This window comes from Ranitomeya variabilis, chromosome 2 (genome assembly GCF_051348905.1).
Source record: "Ranitomeya variabilis isolate aRanVar5 chromosome 2, aRanVar5.hap1, whole genome shotgun sequence".
NCBI classification, from domain to species: Eukaryota; Metazoa; Chordata; class Amphibia; order Anura; family Dendrobatidae; genus Ranitomeya; species Ranitomeya variabilis.
The window spans coordinates 541,359,394-541,381,744 of NC_135233.1; the positions used below are offsets into that span (position 1 = coordinate 541,359,394).

Here is a 22,351-nt window from a genome sequence, read left to right on the forward strand (position 1 = left end):
GGGGAAAAAACATTATCCGAGTTGAAGCTGTTTTTTGGGGGGAGAAATAGGTTACAAAATCCTTAAAGCCGATGTGCAGGACTAAACCAATTACCGGGCACATTTTGATGAAGTTACTGTTGCAAAAGTTGATCACATCTAGTACTGAAAAAAGTTCACATACTTTTACCACTCACATGATCTAAGATAATTTTCCCCATTTAAAAAAGTGACCTTCATGGGTTTACCATGACAGAGAAGAGCCAGAAGACTGTGCCGTCTGATTTTTTTTTCCTACTCCTTCTCTGGCAATTAGAAGCAGTGCAGGGGTTAATTTACTCAGTTGAGAGCTCCTGGAAACTTACCTGCTTTTAGGCTCTCAGCTGTAACGGGTGTGTCAGAAGTGACTGACACTCATCCTGGATCCGGCTGTAGTCTTTGCAATTAGCTCAAGCACCTTCTTGTTTATTGTAAATCTGTTGTGGAGCGATAATCTCTTTCCCTTAAGGACCCAATGGTTACCTCCACCTTCTGCTGCTAAGTAGACACCATTGCTGAAAGTTTATACTGATTCTGTGTCTGCAGCATGTTGCTGATGTTAGCGCTTGTCTGTGTCTAGTTGAATGTACTAACAGTCGGTTAGTTCATTCTCCGAGGACTGTTGGAGGATTGCTGGTGTGGCATCTCGGTTGTCTTCTAAGCTAAGTGTTCCCCTTGTTTGTCTTCCCTCTCTGTCTTTAGTTGTAGCGGAGACTGACAAGTGTATACCCCGTAACCAGGGCCTATTGCTATCGTCAGGCAGGGATTAGTTTCCTGCTCGGCGATAGGTGCAGAACTCGTATAGGGTTTGTTGGGGCAGACTGGGTGATTTTAAATATGCCTAGGGGTCTCCACTCCCCACTTCCCTAGTGTTTGGTCTCCCCCCACCTCTCCCAGTTGTTGTGCACTTCACCCAGCATGACATTAACACCAGATGTACACTTTTGATTAAAAAAAAAACCCCTGAAACTTGTTTTTTTTTGTGTGTGGGTTTTTTCGGTATGGGTTTTTTTCTTTTTCCGGGTTTGTGGATCCCATTTCTGTGCTGACAGAGCAGCTGCAGAGGTTGTAACTGGAGGTGACCAACCTTCGTTCTGAGGTTCAGCAGCAACGACAGCGGCTGCATACTCCTATTGTGGGGGACTCTGCGAGCAGGTCAGTCCAGCTTGAACACACAATTGCCCTCGACTGGTTTTCAGGAGGTAGGGATAGGTTTTTTCTATTTAACCTCTTTCTGACATCAGACATAATAATCCATCCATGTGACCTGGGTCTATCAGACCAGGGACGGATCACTGTCTGCGTGATCACCCGCTCACACGGGTGGTGTGCGGCGATCGCCGCAGGATGACAGCTGATTCTGACAGCTGACACATGGCACTAAGTACTGTGAGCAGTCATGCACTGGTCCCGACACTTTAACCCAAGAAATGCTGCGCTCGAACAAGGTCACCGCATTCCAGGAGTAGGCAGAGGGCTGACTGTCCCTCTGCTTTTGGATCGGAGACCCCGCGGCGTGACGCCGGGTCCCGATAATTGCCATGGTGACCCAATGCCGTCATGACGATATCTGGGTCACCAGAGCTAGGAAGCTTGCGAATCATGCACAGTGCATGATCAGCAACTTTCCCTGTCAGTGCAGAGCTGACAGTTTCTGCAGCATGTGGTTGCATCCCTACACTGTAGAAGTGATCAGCCTGCAAAATTAGTACAATGAATGGTTCAGACGGATCGGTCTGGAGCAGATCTAAAACATTTTTTCAATGTAGAAAACGCTACAACTGCCAGGGGCTACCAGTTTTTAAGATCAGCCCCCTTATGAGTGAGATCAGTAAGAGGCTTGACCACCTGAGAAAACACCTTAATTAATTTGCGATAGTAATTGGCAAAACCAAAAAAACGCTGAAGACCCTTGAGGTCTCCGGGTTGCACCCAATCAACAATGGAAAATCCATTTCCAGGGTCCATACGAAAACCCCTTGGTAGAAAGTATGAACCCCAGAAAGGACAGCTCTTGGACACAAAATTAACACTTCTCAGGTTTAGCGAACAGAGAGTTCTCCCGTAACTTCTGAAGAACTGCACGTAAATGACCCATGTGAGATTCTTTGTCAGATGAAAATACAAGAATGTCATCTAGATATACCACCATAAAGCGGCCAGTAAAGTCAAAAAATACATCATTAATGAAATTTTTAAAAACTGCTGGCGCGTTCGTGAGACCAAAGGGCATGCCCAGATTTTCAAACAAACCTTCAGAGGTGAGAAATGCCGTTTTCCACTCTTCTTCCTCCCGAATAAGATTATACGCTCCCCTGAGATCCAACTTGGAAAACCACTTAGCCCCAGATAATTGGTTGTAAAGATCAGGAATAAGCGTGAGAGGGTAGGTATTTCTCACCGTAATTTTTAGTTGCCAAAAAGCGAGGCAAGGACGTAAACCACCATATTTTTTTTTACAAAAAAGAATTCAGCAGCCACCGGAGATACAGAGGGACGGATGTGATTTTTATGTAAACTTTCTGAGATATAATCTTTCATAGCTGTACTTTCCGGGCTGGAAAGATTGTACAGACAGGCCTTGGGCAATTTAGCACCTGGAATGAGACTAATAGCACAGTCATAGGGGCGATGAGGTGGCAAGACCTAAGCCTCTTTTTTTGGAAAACGTCCTTAAAATCTTTCAGGTACTCCAGAATACCCTCCAGATTAACAGACGACACCAGAACAGCAGAAAGACAACAGTTTGAACAATTAGGACCCCATTTCACAATATCCCCAGTCAATAACAGGATTATATAACTATCCAGGGGAACCCCAACACCAGTCCCGCTGGAAAATTATCCAGAACATAACATGAAATGCGTTCCTGATGCAAGGATCCCACCTTGAGGATAAACTCCTCCGAGACAAGCTTAACAGTATTCTTAACCAGCTGTGTTTTATCAATGGCAATTATATGAATTGGGGTTGCAAGCCTAACTGTCCCTATCTTACTCTTGGACTCCAAGCTTGAGTCAATGAAGTTCATGGATGACCCACAGTCCACGAAAGCTGAAGTGGGTGTGTAACCACCCCCACAACAAAGTTCCACCTCCAACAAAATCTTTTGAAATGAAAAAGGTACCTGAGAGTCTGCGTGACCTCCTTGGCAATCAAGCAGACTTAGGCGTTTCCCGACAACTTGTTAGTCGGTGGGCAATAGGGGCAGTCCTTTTTCCAATGTCCAGGACTTCTACAATAAAAGCATAATCTCCCTTCATGTAGTATATACCTCCTTCTCCTTGTGTCATGGTATAGGACATGGTTCATGTCTTGCTCTCTCAGGGTTAATATTGCTGGCCTCTCTTTGGATCTGGGAGGGGTATTTATACACACTCCAGACTAAGATTCCTTGTCAGCTATACTTTCGTTTAGTCTGTGTGTCCGATCCCCTTGAGTGTGTGCTCGGTTTGCATTTACTTGTTTTGCTCTCCTTGTTTTACTCTTTTTGTTCTGTTGACTTTCTGACCTTTGGCTCCCTTTCTGACTATCCCTTCGCCTCACCCCTCGGTTACCTCGCTATCTCCTGGTTTTGATCTTGGCACGTTTAACTACTCTTAAGTGTTTATCGTCTCCTCTGCACCCCGGCATCTGGCGCAACCCTCGACCACCTCCTACCCTGTCACGTGGTTCAGGTCCTGTTTGCTACCAGATGAATTCCCTGCCGCACTACTCTCAGCTCCCTTGCTGCGGTGCGCAGCTCTCACCGCAGCAGTAATACCTGGGAGTCATGACATTATAGCTGACCGTACAGTCTTTCCCTGGTGGTGGGGTTTTAGTATATTATGTATCCGGTAAAGGCTCTCACGAAGCGGTTATTGAGCTTTCCCAGATTATGCAGAAGCTGTCCATGGAGCAGCAAGTCCAGGTTCGCTCGCACCAACAGGTGAAGAGAGATGTGGCAGGCACTCTACAGAGGTCTGCTCCATCAAGGTTCCAGAGGGGGGCCCCACTGTTGTATCCCTAGCGGACCCCGAGCCACCGGTAAAGTTACCCGACAATTTTTCCAGAGATTTTCTCTTCAAGGAGAGATGCAAGTTGTAATTTGAATTACGTCCCCGGGCCTCTGGAAATGAAGGGCAGGGGGTGGGGATCGTAATGTCCTTGTTTAGGGGGTCTGCACAGGCATGGGCTTTCTCTCTCTCTCTTCCTCTGCTTCTGAACTTATGTCTGTGAACCTGTTCTTTGAGGCTGTGGGGCACATTTATGATGTGCCTGAAAGAGTGTGTCTGACAGAGGATATGTTGATGAGTATGACACGGAAGGCACTCTGCTGAATGGTTCTGCTCAGAGTTTGAACATTGAGCAGCCGAAGTATCTTGGAAAGACGTCACCCTGAGGGGTTTGTTCTGCAGAGGCCTGTCTGACCATCTACAGGACGCTCTGGCATTACATCCTCCTCCTGATACCCTGGAGGACGCCATGACGCAGATGGTCCGTATGGATCGGAGACTCCGTGCTAGAGGAATGATGTATCAAGAGACTCCCTTGTACTCCAAATTGTGTGACGCTGCACCCGTACCTGAGCCCATGGAGATTGGGTCTATCTCGGTAAAGGAAAGAGAGAGAAGGCACCGTAGAGACCATCTACTATGCTTTTACAGTGGAGCCTCTGGACATTGGAAAAGGGACTGTCCCTCCTGCTTTTCTTCAGTGAAACCATTGGAAAACGACTTTGTCTGGGCATCAATCGAGGAGGTTGTCCAGACTCCAAGGTACATTTTTCCTTGCTTGCTAAAATTGTGCTCCAGGTTGAATTGGAACTTGCTGGCGGTCCTGTGGTGACTACCGCCTTTGTTGAATGCAGTTCCTCCATTAATCTGATTGATGCCTAAGTCATGACACTTAAGATGGGGACAGTCAGACTGAAAAACCCTGTTAAAATTTTGGCTATTGATTCATCCCCTCTCACCCGGGATGGAATTTGTTTCATGTCTGATGTCTTTTCTCAGAAAGTGGGTTCCACTCACGTGGAAAAATTAAGTTGTTTTGTTATGAATAATCTGCCTGCAGGACTGATACTGGGGATGCCCTGGCTGCAAAGCCACAATCCTGTCATTGATTGGGTGATGGGGGAGATCACTCAATGGGGATGTAAGGATAATGGTCTGTGTTGTAACCTGGGACCTTTTGTCAACCCGGTAAAATTTGTATCTGTGTCGTCTGTCTTTCTGGAGGGTATTCCGGAATACCTTAAGGATTTCGAAGACGTGTTGTCCGGGCCTGAGTGCCATGCCATCAAGCCTTCTGTCTCACCCGTGGCAGCAGGGTTTTTCTTTGTAAAGAAAAAGGATGGTGGTTTGCGACCGTGCCTCGAATTTCGGGAACTGAACAAAATTACTGTAAAGAACACATACCCTCGCCCTCTGATTCCCAATTTATGCAACCAACTCACAGGGGCCAAATGGTTTTCTAACCTCGATTTATGGGGGTTTATAACCTTATAAGGGTCCGGGAGGGGGATGAATGGAAAACAGCATTCCTGACGACCGAGGGACTGTTTGAAAACCTGGTAATGCCTTTCGGTCTCACTAAAGCCCCTGCTGTTTTCCAGAATTATATTAATGTTATTTTTTCTGACCTGATTGGGCGTTATGTAGTCATCTACCTGGATGACATTCTGATAAACTCAGAGGACAGCTAGTCTCATTTACATCATCTGCATATGGTTCTTATGAGTCTCGGGGAGAACCATTTATATGCTAAACTGGAGAAATGCTCGTTCTTTGTGCAGTAACTGTCTTTTGTGGAATTAATTATATCAGGGGAGGGATTCCGCATGGATCCTAGGAAGGTTCAGGCCATTACGGATTGGGTGCAGCCTCATGACCTAAAGGGGTAGCAGTGATTCCTGGGCTTCGCTAACTTCTATAGAAAGTTCATTAAAGGGTTTTCCAAGGTGGTGAAACCTTTGACGGATGTCACTCTCAAAGGGGCGGATTTAAAAACTTGGTCCGTGGTTGCAAAAATTTGCTTCCTGACACTGAATAAATGTTTTACTTCAGCCTCTGTGTTGGTACAACCCGATCTGTCGAGACCTTTTATTGTAGAGGTCGATGCTTCTGAGGTGGGGGTGAGGGCAGTGTTATCCCAGGACCCTTCCATCCTCACTAACCTCAAACCCTGCGCCTTTTTCTCTAAAAAAAAAAATTATCTTCGGCCGAGAGATATTATGATGTCAGCAAAGGGAATTGTTGGTCGTTAAATTGGCCTTCGAAGAATGGAGGCATTTTTTGGAGGAGGCCATCCATCCCATTACGGTCATCACTGATAATAAAAATTTGGCCTATATCGAGTCTGCTAAGAGATTGACCCTCAGACAGGCTCGGTGGACACTTTTTTTTTTCTTTCTCTGTTTCATTTTACCATTACGTTCCAACCAGGGTCTAAAAATGCAAAGGTGGATGCCTTATCCCAAAGTTTTAATTGTGTCCCCTCCAAAATCTCCTTTCTCCATTCTTCAGCCGGGAGTGGTTGTGGCAGAAGTCTCATCTGAGTTACAGTGAGAGATTCTGGAAGCACAAGCTCCCAGAAATAAACCCCCCGGTAAATTGTTTGTATCCGAAAATTTTCATCTCACACTCCTGCAGGAGTTTCATGATACTGTGTTAAGTGCACACCCTGGGATTGCAGCTACCCATGGGGCAGTGGCTAGGGGTTTTTGGTGGCTCTCCATGGTTGCTGATATCAAAAAGTTTGTGAGCACTTGTGGGGTATGTGCTCTCTCTAAGGTCCGTCCGGCCGGGGAATTGGTGCCTTTGCCAATTCCGGATAGACCATGGACACATCTGTCCATGGACTTTTTCACTAATCGTCCTCCTTCCAAGGGAAACTCAGTGGTATGGGTGGTGGCTGATAGGTTTTCTAAACAAGCCCATTTTGTACAGTTACCCGCGTTACCGGCTGCTGAAACCTTGGCCCACTTATTTATACAGCACATGGTTTGGGTGCATGGCGTACCGGTGAATGTGGTGTCGAACACACAACAGTGCAATTTATGGCCTGGTTTTGGAGAGTGTCTTGTAAGAAGTTGGGGGTCACATTATCATTCTCCTCTGAATATCACCTGGAATCTAACGGACAGGCTGAATCAGTCGTCGGAGCAAATTCTGAGATGCCTGGCCTCGTCCAGACAGGAAGACTGGTGTGAGGTATTACCCATGGCAGAATTTACTTTCAACTGTCATATTAATCAGTCTACTGGAAAGTCTCCCTTTCAGGTCATTTATGGATTTATCCCGCAGTTTGGGGAATTTTTCCGCATGGTTTCAGATTGTCCTGATGCTGAGGCCATGGTACAACATTTGAGAACCCTTTGGAAGGAGGTTCAGGGGAACATCTCTAAAGCCCAGAAAAGGTACAAACGATTTGCGGACAGGAGGAGGGGGTCAGGTCGGCATTGGCAGTGGGGTGAGAAGGTGTGGTTGTCCACCCGTAACATCAAGCTTAAAATACCCTCTGTGTTGCTGGGCCCCAGGTTTATACGTCCGTACAAGTTTGTGGAGGTGATCAACCCGGTGGCCTATAGATTACAGTTGCCCACCTCCTTCAAAATATCTAATGTCTTCCACAGGTCCCTATTAAAACCTGTGGGGACGGTTAGAGAAGATTCCTCATCCAATGTTCCGCCAATGTTGGTAGAGGGTCAGCTGTAGTACGAGGTAGGGCACATCATTGATTCACTGTGGGTGCATCGGAGGCTTCAGTACCTAATACATTGGAAGGGATAGCCTCTTGAGGATCGGTCATGAGTTCCGGCCAGTTTTGTGCACGTTGATCGACTGGTGCGGGCTTTTCATGCCAGACACCCTGAGAAGCCTGGGAGTCCAGTGGCCCCCCGTTAAGAGGGGGGTACTGTTGTGAATTCCGTCTGGGTTCCCTCTGGTGGCCTTTAGCGATACTGCGGGTCTGGAGCTGGGCTCAGCTGCCTCATTTCCTGCTATGCTGGTTCCTATTTAACTCCACCTGGACCTTTACTTGTTGCCTGCTGTCGTTGTATTCAGTACTGGTTCTGACCTCTCCTGGATTTCCCTGGTGACCTGTCTCTTTCTAAGAAGCTAAGTCTTGCTAGTTCTTTTTGCTCATTGTTTCCTTGAAAATGTTTCTCAGTATATGATGTGTTCAGTCCAGCTTGCTTATATGTGATTTTTCGCTTGCTGGTAGCTCTGGGGTGCAGAGTGCGCCCCTCACATCGTGAGTCGGTGTGGGGGTTCTTGTACTTTCTGCGTGGATAGTTTTTGATAGTTTTTGTACCGACCGCATAGATCCCTTGCTATCTTCTGTCTATTTAGTGTTAGCGGGCCTCATTTGCTTAAACCTGTTTTTCATTCCTACGTTTGTATTTTCCCCTTAACTCACCGTTATTATTTGTGGGGGGCTGTCTAAACTTTGGGGTTATTTCTCTGAGGCAAGTGAGGCTTTGCTTTCTCTCTAGGGGTAGCCAGTTTCTCAGGCTGTGAAGAGGCGTCTAGGTTTTTAGGTAACGCTCCACGGCTGCCTTTAGTGTGTGTGGATAGGATCAGGATTGCGGTCGGTATAGTTCCCACATCCCCGGAGCTTGTCCTACTATTCAGGTTTACCTATCAGGTCAGTTTGGTGATCCTACCACCGGATCATAACAGTACAGCAGGCCCGTAAAGAGTTAATGCATCGCAAAAGAGGGATAAGAGAAATCCTGAGTTCATTTTTTTTTTTTTCCTCTGCAGTGTGTCTAGCCTCTCTCCTCCCCTTAATCTCTGGGTGGTTCAGAATTCAGCTGCAGCTATGGACCTTCAGAGTCTGTCTTCTAGTGTGGATCATCTCACTGCTAGGGTACAAGGCATTCAGGATTATGTAGTTCACAGTCCTATGTCAGAGCCTAAGATACCTATTCCTGAGCTGTTCTCCGGAGACAGATCTAGGTTTTTGATCTTTAAAAATAATTGCAAATTATTCCTTTCTCTGAGACCTCGTTCCTCTGGTGATCCGGTTCAGCAAGTTAAAATTATTATTTCTTTGTTGCGTGGTGACCCTCAAGATTGGGCATTCTCTCTGGCGCCAGGAGATCCTGCATTGCAAAATGTGGATGCGTTTTTTCTGGTGCTTGGAGTGCTTTATGAGGAACCTAATCTGGTAGACCAAGCAGAAAAGGTTTTGCTGGCTCTCTTGTCATGATCTCAATGGCAAGAGATCATAGCATAAGCATATATAGGAACTAGCTCTTGGAAGATGGGAACTGAGCTGACCATGAACTAAACCTAACACACAACTAGCAGTGGCCGGGTAGCATGCCTACGTTGATTCTAGATGCCCAGCACCAGCCGGAGGACTAAATAATGCTAGCAGAGGAAAATATTAGTCCTAGCTCACCTCTAGAGAAATACCCCAAAAGGAGACAGAGGCCCCCCACATGTATTGGCGGTGAATTAAGATGAAATAACAAACGTAGTATGAAAATAGGTTTAGCAAATTTGAGGTCCACTTACTACATAGCAGAAGACAGAAAGGACTGTTGTGAATTTGGATTCTGGGCTCCCCCGGTGGCTACTGGTGGAATTGAACTTGTGACATCATCTTCCCTGTTCACCTGTTTTGATTAGATCTGGGTGTCGCTATATAACCTGGCTTCTCTGTTAGATGCTTGCCGGTCAACAATAGAGTCCTAAAGTAATTTCTGGATGTGTTTTGTTAGGGTTTTCTACTGACCATGAAAGTATGCTTTCTGTCTTCTGCTATCTAGAAAGCGGACCTCCCTGCATCCTTTTCTATTCATAACGTTTTTCATCGGTCGTTATTGCGCAGGTATGAGGCACCGGTTGTGCCTTCCGTTGAGCCTCCTGCTCCGGTGTTGGTTGAGGGTGAGTTGGAGTACGTTGTGGAAAAAATCCTAGACTCCCGTGTTTCCAGACGGAGACTCCAGTATCTGGTCAAGTGGAAGGGATACGGCCAGGAGGATAATTCTTGGGTCACTGCATCTGATGTTCATGCCTCTGATCTGGTTCGTGCCTTTCATAGGGCCCATCCTGATCGCCCTGGTGGTTCTGGTGAGGGTTCGGTGCCCCCTCCTTGAGGGGGGGGTACTGTTGTGAATTTGGATTCTGGGCTCCCCCGGTGGCTACTGGTGGAATTGAACTTGTGACATCATCTTCCCTGTTCACCTGTTTTGATTAGATCTGGGTGTCGCTATATAACCTGGCTTCTCTGTTAGATGCTTGCCGGTCAACAATGTTATCAGAAGCCTCTCTGTGCTTGTTCCTGCTCCCAGACATCTACTAGATAAGTTGGACATTCGTCCATGTTTTGTTTTTGTATTTTGGTTCCAGTTCACAGCTGCAGTTTCGTTACTGTGTCTGGAAAGCTCTTGTTGATCAGGAATTGCCACTCTGGTATTATGAGTTAATGCCAGAGTCCTAAAGTAATTTCTGGATGTGTTTTGTTAGGGTTTTCTACTGACCATGAAAGTATGCTTTCTGTCTTCTGCTATCTAGAAAGCGGACCTCAAATTTGCTAAAACTATTTTCCTGCTGCGTTTGTTGTTTCATCTCATATCACCGCCAATATATGTGGGGGGCCTCTGTCTCCTTTTTGGGCATTTCTCTAGAGGTGAGTCAGGTCTTATATTTCCCTCTGCTAGCATTATTTAGTTCTCCGGCCGGCGCTGGGCATATAGGGATAAAAAGTAGGACATGCTACCTGGCTACTTCTAGATGATGCGGTAGGTTTAGTTCATGGTCAGTATAGTTACATCTTCCAAGAGCTTGTTCCTATTGAGGCTTATGCTAGTTCTCTGGCCATGGAGATCATGACAAAGGACACTTTCATGGTCAGCTGAAAACCCTATCAAAACACCATCCAGAAATTACTTTAAGACTCTGGCATTAACTCATAACACCAGAGTGGCAATTCCTGTTCACAAGAGCTTTCCAGACACAGTAACGAAACTACAGCTGTGAACTGGAACCAAAATGCAAAAACAAACATGGACAAAAGTCCAACTTATCTAGTAGTTGTCTAGGAGCAGGAACAAGCACAGAGAGGCTTCTGATAACATTGTTGACCGGCAAGCAACTAACAGAGCAGCAAGGTTATATAGCGACTCCCACATCTTGATGGGAACAGGTGAACAGAGAAGATGAAGACACCAGTTCAATTCCACCAGTAGCCACCGGGGGAGCCCAGAATCCAAATTCACAACAGTACCCCCCCCTCAAGGAGGGGGCACCGAACCCTCACCAGAACCACCAGGGCGATCAGGATGGGCCCTATGAAAGGCACGAACCAGATCAGAGGCATGAACATCAGATGCATTCACCCAAGAATTATCCTCCTGGCCGTATCCCTTCCACTTGACCAGATACTGGAGTCTCCGTCTGGAAACACGAGAGTCTAAGATTTTCTCCACAACGTACTCCAACTCACCCTCAACCAACACCGGAGCAGGAGGCTCAACGGAAGGCACAACCGGTACCTCATACCTGCGCAATAATGACCGATGAAAAACGTTATGAATAGAAAAGGATGCAGGGAGGTCCAAACGGAAGGAAACAGGGTTAAGAATCTCCAATATCTTATACGGGCCAATGAACCGAGGCTTAAACTTAGGAGAAGAGACCCTCATAGGGACAAAACGAGAAGACAACCACACCAAATCCCCAACACAAAGCCGAGGACCAACACGACGGTGGCGGTTGGCAAAAAGCTGAGTCTTCTCCTGGGACAACCTCAAATTGTCCACCACCTGCCCCCAGATCTGATGCAATCTCTCCACCACAGCATCCACTCCAGGACAATCCGAAGATTCCACCTGACCAGAGGAAAATCGAGGATGAAACCCCGAATTACAGAAAAACGGGGACACCAAAGTGGCAGAGCTGGCCCGATTATTGAGAGCGAACTCCGCCAATGGCAAAAAAGCAACCCAATCATCCTGGTCAGCAGACACAAAACACCTCAGATATGTCTCCAGGGTCTGATTAATCCGCTCGGTCTGGCCATTCGTCTGAGGATGGAAAGCGGACGAAAAAGATAAATCTATGCCCATCCTAGCACAGAATGCCCGCCAAAATCTAGACACGAATTGGGTCCCTCTGTCAGAAACGATATTCTCAGGAATACCATGCAAACGAACAACATTTTGAAAAAACAGAGGAACCAACTCGGAAGAAGAAGGCAACTTGGGCAGAGGAACCAAATGGACCATCTTAGAGAAACGGTCACACACCACCCAGATGACAGACATCTTCTGAGAAACAGGCAGATCTGAAATAAAATCCATCGAGATGTGCGTCCAAGGCCTCTTAGGAATAGGCAAGGGCAACAACAATCCACTAGCCCGAGAACAACAAGGCTTGGCCCGAGCACAAACGTCACAAGACTGCACAAAGCCTCGCACATCTCGTGACAGGGAAGGCCACCAGAAGGACCTTGCCACCAAATCCCTGGTACCAAAAATGCCAGGATGACCTGCCAACGCAGAAGAATGAACCTCAGAGATGACTCTACTGGTCCAATCATCAGGAACAAACAGTTTATCAGGTGGGCAACGATCAGGTCTATCCGCCTGAAACTCCTGCAAGGCCCGCCGCAGGTCTGGAGAAACGGCTGACAATACCACTCCATCCTTAAGGATACCTGTGGGCTCAGAGTTACCAGGTGAGTCAGGCTCAAAACTCCTAGAAAGGGCATCCGCCTTAACATTCTTAGAACCCGGTAGGTATGACACCACAAAATTAAACCGAGAGAAAAATAATGACCAGCGCGCCTGTCTAGGATTCAGGCGCCTGGCGGTCTCAAGATAAATCAAATTTTTGTGGTCAGTCAATACCACCACCTGATGTCTGGCCCCCTCAAGCCAATGGCGCCACTCCTCAAAAGCCCACTTCATGGCCAAAAGCTCCCGATTCCCAACATCATAATTCCGCTCAGCGGGCGAAAATTTACGGGAAAAGAAGGCACAAGGCCTCATCACGGAGCAGTCAGAACTTTTCTGCGACAACACTGCCCCAGCTCCGATCTCAGAAGCGTCGACCTCAACCTGAAAAGGTAGAGCAACATCAGGCTGACGCAACACAGGGGCAGAGGAAAAACGGCGCTTAAGCTCCCGAAAGGCCTCCACAGCATCAGGGGACCAATCAGCAACATCAGCACCCTTCTTAGTCAAATCGGTCAATGGCTTAGCAATATCCGAAAAACCAGCAATAAATCGACGATAAAAGTTAGCAAAGCCCAAAAATTTCTGAAGACTCTTAAGAGAAGAGGGCTGCGTCCAATCACAAATAGCTTGAACCTTGACAGGATCCATCTCAATGGAAGAGGGGGAAAAAATATATCCCAAAAAGGAAATCCTCTGTACCCCAAAAACACACTTAGAACCCTTCACACACAAAGAATTAGACCGCAAAACCTGAAAAACCCTCCTGACTTGCTGGACATGAGAGTCCCAGTCATCCGAAAAAATCAGAATATCATCCAGATACACAATCATAAATTTATCCAAATAATCGCGAAAAATATCATGCATAAAGGACTGGAAAACTGACGGAGCATTAGAAAGACCAAAAGGCATCACTAAATACTCAAAGTGGCCCTCGGGCGTATTAAATGCGGTTTTCCACTCATCCCCCTGCCTGATTCGCACCAAATTATACGCCCCACGAAGGTCAATCTTAGAGAACCACTTGGGCCCCCTTTATGCGAGCAAACAAATCAGTCAGCAACGGCAATGGGTATTGATATTTAACAGTGATTTTATTCAAAAGCCGATAATCAATACATGGTCTCAAAGAGCCGTCTTTTTTTGACACAAAGAAAAAACCGGCTCCTAAGGGAGATGACGATGGACGAATATGTCCCTTTTCCAAGGACTCCTTTATATATTCTCGCATAGCAGCATGTTCAGGCACAGACAGATTAAATAAACGACCCTTTGGGTATTTACTACCCGGGATTAAATCTATGGCACAATCGCACTCTCGGTGCGGAGGTAACGAACCAAGCTTGGATTCTTCAAAGACGTCACGATAGTCAGACAGGAACTCAGGAATTTCAGAGGGAATAGATGATGAAATGGAAACCACAGGTACATCCCCATGAGCCCCCTTACATCCCCAGCTCAACACAGACATAGCTCTCCAGTCGAGGACTGGGTTGTGAGATTGCAGCCAAGGCAATCCTAGCACCAAATCATCATGTAGATTATACAGCACCAGAAAGCGAATAATCTCCTGGTGACCCGGATTAATACGCATAGTTACTTGTGTCCAGTATTGTGGTTTATTATTAGCCAATGGGGTGGAGTCAATCCCCTTCAGAGGAATAGGAGTCTCCAAAGGCTCTAAATCATACCCACAGCGTTTGGCAAAGGACCAATCCATAAGACTCAAAGCGGCGCCAGAGTCGACATAGGCGTCCGTGGTAATAGATGACAAAGAGCAAATCAGGGTCACAGATAGAATAAACTTAGACGGTAAGGTGCAAATGGAAACAGATTTACCAAGTTTTTTAGTGCGCTTAGAGCATGCTGATATAACATGAGTAGAATCACCACAATAGAAACACAACCCATTTTTCCGTCTAAAATTCTGCCGCTCGCTTCGGGACAGAATTCTATCACACTGCATACTCTCTGGCGACTTCTCAGTGGACACCGCCAGATGGTGCACTGGTTTGCGCTCCCGCAAACGCCTATCGATCTGAATAGCCATTGTCATGGACTCATTCAGACCCGCAGGCACAGGGAACCCCACCATAACATCCTTAATGGCATCAGAGAGACCCTCTCTGAAAGTCGCCGCCAGGGCGCACTCATTCCACTGAGTAAGCACAGACCATTTACGGAATCTTTGGCAGTAAATTTCCGCTTCATCTTGCCCCTGAGATAGGGACATCAAAGTTTTTTCTGCCTGAAGCTCCAAATGAGGTTCGTCATAAAGCAACCCCAAGGCCAGAAAAAACGCATCCACATTGAGCAACGCAGGATCCCCTGGTGTCAATGAAAAAGCCCAGTCTTGAGGGTCGCCCCGGAGCAAGGAAATCACAATCCTGACCTGCTGTGCAGGGTCTCCGGCAGAGCGAGATTTCAGGGACAAAAATAATTTGCAATTATTTCGAAAATTCTGAAACCCAGATCTATTCCCCGAGAAAAATTCCGGCAAAGGAATTCTCGGCTCAGATACAGGTGCATGACAAACAAAATCTTGCAAATTTTGTACCTTCGTGGCGAGATTATTCAAACCTGCAGTTACACTCTGAAGATCCATTACAAACAGGTGGACACAGAGCCATTCAAAGGAGAGAAAAAAAAAAAAAAAAGAAAAATTTCAGCAGACTACTTATTTCTCTCCTTTCTCAGCCAAGGATTTTAACCCTTTAGTGGGCCGGTCAAACTGTCATGATCTTAATGGCAAGAGATCATAGCATAAGCATATATAGGAACTAGCTCTTGGAAGATGGGAACTGAGCTGACCATGAACTAAACCTAACACACAACTAGCAGTGGCCGGGTAGCATGCCTACGTTGATTCTAGATGCCCAGCACCAGCCGGAGGACTAAATAATGCTAGCAGAGGAAAATATTAGTCCTAGCTCACCTCTAGAGAAATACCCCAAAAGGAGACAGAGGCCCCCCACATGTATTGGCGGTGAATTAAGATGAAATAACAAACGAAGGATGAAAATAGGTTTAGCAAATTTGAGGTCCACTTACTACATAGCAGAAGACAGAAAGGACACTTTCATGGTCAGCTGAAAACCCTAATCAAAAACACCATCCAGAAATTACTTTAAAACTCTGGCATTAACTCATAACACCAGAGTGGCAATTCCTGTTCACAAGAGCTTTCCAGACACAGTAACGAAACTACAGCTGTGAACTGGAACCAAAATGCAAAAACAAACATGGACAAAAGTCCAACTTATCTAGTAGTTGTCTAGGAGCAGGAACAAGCACAGAGAGGCTTCTGATAACATTGTTGACCGGCAAGCAACTAACAGAGCAGCAAGGTTATATAGCGACTCCCACATCTTGATGGGAACAGGTGAACAGAGAAGATGAAGACACCAGTTCAATTCCACCAGTAGCCACCGGGGGAGCCCAGAATCCAAATTCACAACACTCTCTCCCAGGGTCAGGATGAAGCAGAGGTTTACTGTCAGAAGTTTAGGAAATGGTCTGTGCTCACTCAATGGAATGAGTGTGCCCTGGCAGCGATTTTCAGAAAGGGTCTTTCTGAAGCCATTAAGGATGTTATGGTGGGGTTCCCCACGCCTGCGGGTCTGAATTAGTCAATGTCTTTGGCCATTCAGATTGATCGGCGTTTGCAGGAGCGCAAACCAGTGCACCATCTGGCGGTATTTTCTGAGCAGAAGCCTGAGTCTATGCAATGTGACAGGATTCTGACCAGAATTGAACGGCAAAATCACAGACGTCAGAATGGGTTGTGCTTTTACTGTGGTGATTCTGCTCATGTTATCTCAGATTGTTCTAAGCGCACAAAAAACTTCGCTAAGTCTGTCACCATTGGTACTGTATAGCCTAAATTCATTTTGTCTGTTACTTTGATTTGCTCTCTGTCATCCTACTCAGTTATGGCTTTTGTGGATTCAGGTGCTGCCCTGAATTTGATGGATTTGTCTTTTGCCAGGCGCTGTGGTGTTATCTTGGAGCCTTTGCAATTCCCTATTCCACTAAAGGGAATTGATGCCACGCCATTGGCCAAGAATAAACCTCAGTACTGGGCTCAAGTGACCATGTGCATGACTCCTGCACATCAGGAGGTGCTTCGCTTTCTTGTGTTACATAATTTGCATGATGTTGTCGTGTTGGGTCTGCCATGGCTGCAGGCTCATAGTCCAGTCCTGGATTGGAAAGCTATGTCTGTGTCAAGTTGGGGTTGCCAGGGGATTCATGGCGATGCTCCTTTGGTGTCTATTGCTTCTTCTACTCCTTCTGAAGTCCCTGAATTTTTGTCGGACTACCAGGATGTATTTGATGAGCCCAAGTCCAGTGCCCTACCTCCTCATAGGGATTGTGACTGCGCCATAAATTTGATTCCTGGTAGTAAGTTCCCTAAGGGACGACTTTTTAATTTGTCTGTACCAGAACATGCCGCTATGCGGAGTTATATCAAGGAGTCGTTGGAGAAGGGGCATATTCGCCCGTCCTCGTCCCCTTTGGGTGCGGGGTTCTTTTTTGTGGCCAAGAAGGATGGTTCTCTGAGACCCTGTATAGATTATCGCCTTCTAAATAACATCACGGTCAAATTTCAGTATCCTTTGCCACTGTTGTCCGATCTGTTTGCTCGGATTAGGGGGGCCAGTTGGTTCACCAAGATAGATCTTCGTGGAGCGTATAATCTTGTGCGTATAAAGCAGGGCGATGAATGGAAAACAGCATTTAATACGCCCGAAGGCCATTTTGAGTACTTGGTGATGCCTTTTGGGCTTTCTAATGCCCCTTCTGTTTTCCAGTCCTTCATGCACGACATCTTCCGAGAGTATCTGGATAGGTTTATGATTGTGTACCTGGATGATATTTTGATCTTTTCTGATGATTGGGAATCTCATGTGAAGCAGGTCAGGATGGTATTTCAGGTCCTGCGAGCCAATGCCTTGTTTGTGAAGGGCTCTAGATGTCTCTTCGGAGTCCAGAAGGTTTCCTTTTTGGGCTTTATTTTTTCTCTTTCTACCATTGAGATGGATCCAGTCAGGGTCCAGGCTATTTATGACTGGACTCAACCTACATCGGTAAAGAGTCTTCAGAAGTTCTTGGGTTTTGCTAATTTTTACCGTCGCTTCATCACTAATTTTTCCAGTGTGGTGAAGCCTTTGACGGATTTGACCAAGAAGGGTTCTGATGTGACGAATTGGTCTTCCTGTGGCCGTGGAGGCCTTTCAGGAGCTCAAACGTCGGTTCTCTTTGGCTCCTGTCTTGCGCCAGCCGGATGTCTCTCTTCCCTTCCAGGTCGAGGTTGATGCTTCGGAGATTGGAGCAGGGGCTGTCTTGTCACAGAGAAGCTCTGATGGCTCTGTGATGAGGCCATGTGCTTTCTTTTCAAGAAAGTTTTCGCCTGCCGAGCGGAATTATGATGTTGGTAATCGGGAGTTGTTGGCAATGAAGTGGGCATTTGAGGAGTGGCGACATTGGCTTGAGGGAGCCAAACATCATGTGGTGGTCTTGACGGATCACAAGAATTTGACTTATCTCGAGTCTGCTAAACGGTTAAATCCTAGACAGGCTCGATGGTCGCTGTTTTTCTCCCGTTTCGATTTCGTGGTTTCATACCTTCCGGGTTCGAAGAACGTGAAAGCTGATGCCCTTTCTAGGAGCTTTGTGCCTGACTCTCCGGGAGTTTCTGAACCGGCTGGTATCCTCAGAGAAGGGGTGATTTTGTCTGCCATCTCCCCTGATTTGCGACGGGTGCTGCAGGAGTTTCAGGCCAATAGACCTGACCGTTGTCCACCGGAGAGACTGTTTGTCCCGGATAGATGGACCAGTAGAGTCATTTCCGAGGTTCATTCTTCGGTGTTGGCGGGTCATCCGGGGATTTTTGGTACCAGGGATTTGGTGGCTAGGTCCTTCTGGTGGCCTTCCTTGTCGCGGGATGTGCGTTCCTTTGTGCAGTCCTGTGGGATTTGTGCTCGGGCCAAGCCTTGCTGTTCTCGTGCCAGTGGATTGCTTTTGCCTTTGCCTGTCCCGAAGAGGCCCTGGACGCATATTTCCATGGATTTTATTTCGGATCTTCCAGTCTCTCAGAGGATGTCTGTTATCTGGGTGGTTTGTGATCGTTTTTCTAAAATGGTCCATTTGGTGCCCTTGCCTAAGCTGCCTTCCTCCTCTGATTTGGTTCCACTGTTTTTTCAGAATGTGGTTCGTTTGCATGGTATTCCTGAGAACATTGTGTCTGACAGAGGATCCCAGTTTGTGTCCAGATTTTGGCGGTCCTTTTGTGCTAAGATGGGCATTGAATTATCTTTTTCATCGGCCTTCCACCCTCAGACGAATGGCCAAACCGAACGAACTAATCAGACCTTGGAGACTTATCTGAGATGTTTTGTTTCTGCTGATCAGGATGATTGGGTGACTTTTTTGCCATTGGCTGAGTTCGCCCTCAATAATCGGGCTAGTTCTGCTACTTTGGTTTCGCCTTTTTTTTTTGCAATTCTGGTTTTCATCCTCGTTTTTCCTCAGGTCAGGTTGAGCCTTCCGACTGTCCTGGGGTGGATTCCGTGATGGATAGGTTCCAGCAGATTTGGAACCACGTGGTGGACAATTTGACATTGTCACAAGAGAAGGCTCAGTGCTTTGCTAACCGCCGTCGCTGTGTGGGTCCCCAACTTCGTGTGGGGGATTTGGTATGGTTGTTTTCTCGTTATGTTCCGATGAAGGTTTCCTCTCCTAAGTTCAAGCCTCGTTTCATCGGTCCTTATAAAATTTTGGAAATCCTCAACCCTGTGTCATTTCGTTTGGACCTCCCAGCATCGTTTGCCATTCACAATGTGTTCCATAGGTCATTATTGCGGAGATATGTGGTGCCTGTGGTCCCTTCTGTTGATCCTCCTGCTCCGGTCTTGGTCGAGGGAGAATTGGAGTATGTGGTGGAGAAGATCTTGGATTCTCGTGTTTCGAGACGGAAGCTTCAGTACTTGGTTAAGTGGAAGGGCTATGGTCAGGAGGATAATTCCTGGGTTGTCGCCTCTGATGTCCATGGGGCCGATTTGGTTCGTGCCTTTCATTCGGCTCGTCCTGATCGGCCTGGGGGTTCTGGTGAGGGTTCGGTGACCCCTCCTCAAGGGGGGGGTACTGTTGTGTATTCCGTCTGGGCTCCCTCTGGTGGCCTTTAGCGATACTGCGGGTCTGGAGCTGGGCTCAGCTGCCTCATTTCCTGCTATGCTGGTTCCTATTTAACTCCACCTGGACCTTTACTTGTTGCCTGCTGTCGTTGTATTCAGTACTGGTTCTGACCTCTCCTGGATTTCCCTGGTGACCTGTCTCTTTCTGAGAAGCTAAGTCTTGCTAGTTCTTTTTGCTCATTGTTTCCTTGAAAATGTTTCTCAGTATATGATGTGTTCAGTCCAGCTTGCTTATATGTGATTTTTCGCTTGCTGGTAGCTCTGGGGTGCAGAGTGTGCCCCTCACATCGTGAGTCGGTGTGGGGGTTCTTGTACTTTCTGCGTGGATAGTTTTTGGTAGTTTTTGTACCGACCGCATAGATCCCTTGCTATCTTCTGTCTATTTAGTGTTAGCGGGCCTCATTTGCTTAAACCTGTTTTCATTCCTACGTTTGTATTTTCCCCTTAACTCACCGTTATTATTTGTGGGCGGCTGTCTAAACTTTGGGGTTATTTCTCTGAGGCAAGTGAGGCTTTGCTTTCTCTCTAGGGGTAGCCAGTTTCTCAGGCTGTGAAGAGGCATCTAGGTTTTTAGGTAACGCTCCACGGCTGCCTTTAGTGTGTGTGGATAGGATCAGGATCGCGGTCGGTATAGTTCCCACATCCCCGGAGCTTGTCCTACTATTCAGGTTTACCTATCAGGTCAGTTTGGTGATCCTACCACCGGATCATAACAGGGTACTGTCATGGTATAGGACATGTTTCATGTCTTGCTCTCTCAGGGTTAATATTGCTGGCCTCTGTTTGGATCTGGGAGGGATATTTATACACACTCCAGACTAAGATTCCCTGTCAGCTATACTTTTGTTTAGTCTGTGTGTCTGACCCCTTGAGTGTGTGCTCGGTTTGCATTTACTTGTTTTACTCTCCTTGTTTTACTCTGTTTGTTCTGTTGGCTTTCTGACCTTTGGCTCCCTTTCTGACTATCCCTCCGCCTCACCCCTCGGTTACCTCGCTATCTCCTGGTTTTGATCTTGGCACGTTTAACTACTCCAGTGTATATCGTCTCCTCTGCACCCTGGCGTCTGGCGCAATACTCAACCACCTCCTACCCTGTCACGTGGTTCAGCTTCTGTTTGCTATCAGGTGAATTCCCCGCCGCACTGCTCTCAGCTCCCTTGTTGAGGCGCGGAGCTCTCACCGCAGCAGTAATACCCAGGAGTCGTGACACCTGAGGTTGGTTGCTCCAACCTCCATAGGTTCCTTTATATGGCACCACATCAGAATTATCAGGATGTAAAGAAACCTCTCGCTGCATTACACCTTTCTGCCACAACCTCAAATCCATACGAATGACCTGAATCATGGCCTCCTCCAAGAAGCTAGGTGGCAGATGGAGAGTCATAGCGCCCTTGAGATGATCCGACAGTCCTTGATTGTGTAGTAGAACCTTGAAAAGACTTAACCGTCTCGGTAAGTTCCCTCTGTAGTTGATTATGGGAAGTGGCCAGGACTCTATGTTCCACAAAAAATTCCTGCATTGTTTGAGTCAGATTAGACATCTGATCCGCCAAGGTGCGAAGCAGATCCATAAAGAGAGGAACAAAGGAAAAAAATCTGTCCAAGTTCAGTTAAAATGTCACGCTGCAGCTTTGCAGGTAAACACAAACTCCAATAGATGGCAGCAGAGTGGAGAGAGGGCTGAAATCCGGCTCAGAGCAGACCAGCAGAACTGCAGCGAGGCTACCACCAGATGGCAGCAGAATAGTCAAACCGGATCGATACCAGAGAGTAGCGTAGTACAAAGGGGAATACCGAACACAGAGTCAGAGGAGCGCCAAAAGTTAGTACCAGTCCGAAGCAGAAATACCAGAAGGAAGAGATAGAATCAGGTTGGAGCCAAAGCAGATTCGAGTAGCTGGTATTCCAAAAACGAAGGGAAACACAGAGTCGGGGCAAGAAGAGAGGAATGAATAGACACAGGCAAAGACAGCTAAATGCAGCAGGACACATCGGTATCACCAGAGTCAGCTACACAAGCCGTAGGCAGGAAGTATAACTGACTCTGCCTGCAGGATGTAGCGCAGAGAAATAGCAGACCTGACACCAGAACAAGGCAAAGAACGTTAACCCCTGACATAACTAGACCGGGGAAAGGGGAGACAAGACCCAAAACCCGGGATGGATCATGACACTCATATATTAGTCATTACAAATAGAGTGATGTATTTCAAGTGTTTATTTCTGTTACTGTTGAGTCGTTCTCAGTAAATTTGAGTACTTTATAACACCAGCTTGAAAAAATGATTTTAACATCTGAAATGTTTGCCTACTGAAATGTATATTCAGTAAATGCACTCATTACTTGGTCGGGGCTCCTTTTGCATCAATTACTGCATCAATGCGGCGTGGCATGGATATGAGCAGTCTGTGACTTCACAGTAGACCTTGGAAATCAAGGTCCCAGGGTCTGGAGGAAGATTGG

The 22,351-nt window shown here is 46.7% G+C and overlaps 1 protein-coding gene across 6 annotated transcripts in view; it reads left to right on the forward strand.

Moving 5' to 3' along the window:
* DUS2 (dihydrouridine synthase 2) overlaps nt 1-22,351 on the forward strand; it is a 569,010-nt gene that overhangs the window by 487,904 nt on the left and 58,755 nt on the right. The window lies entirely within an intron of this gene.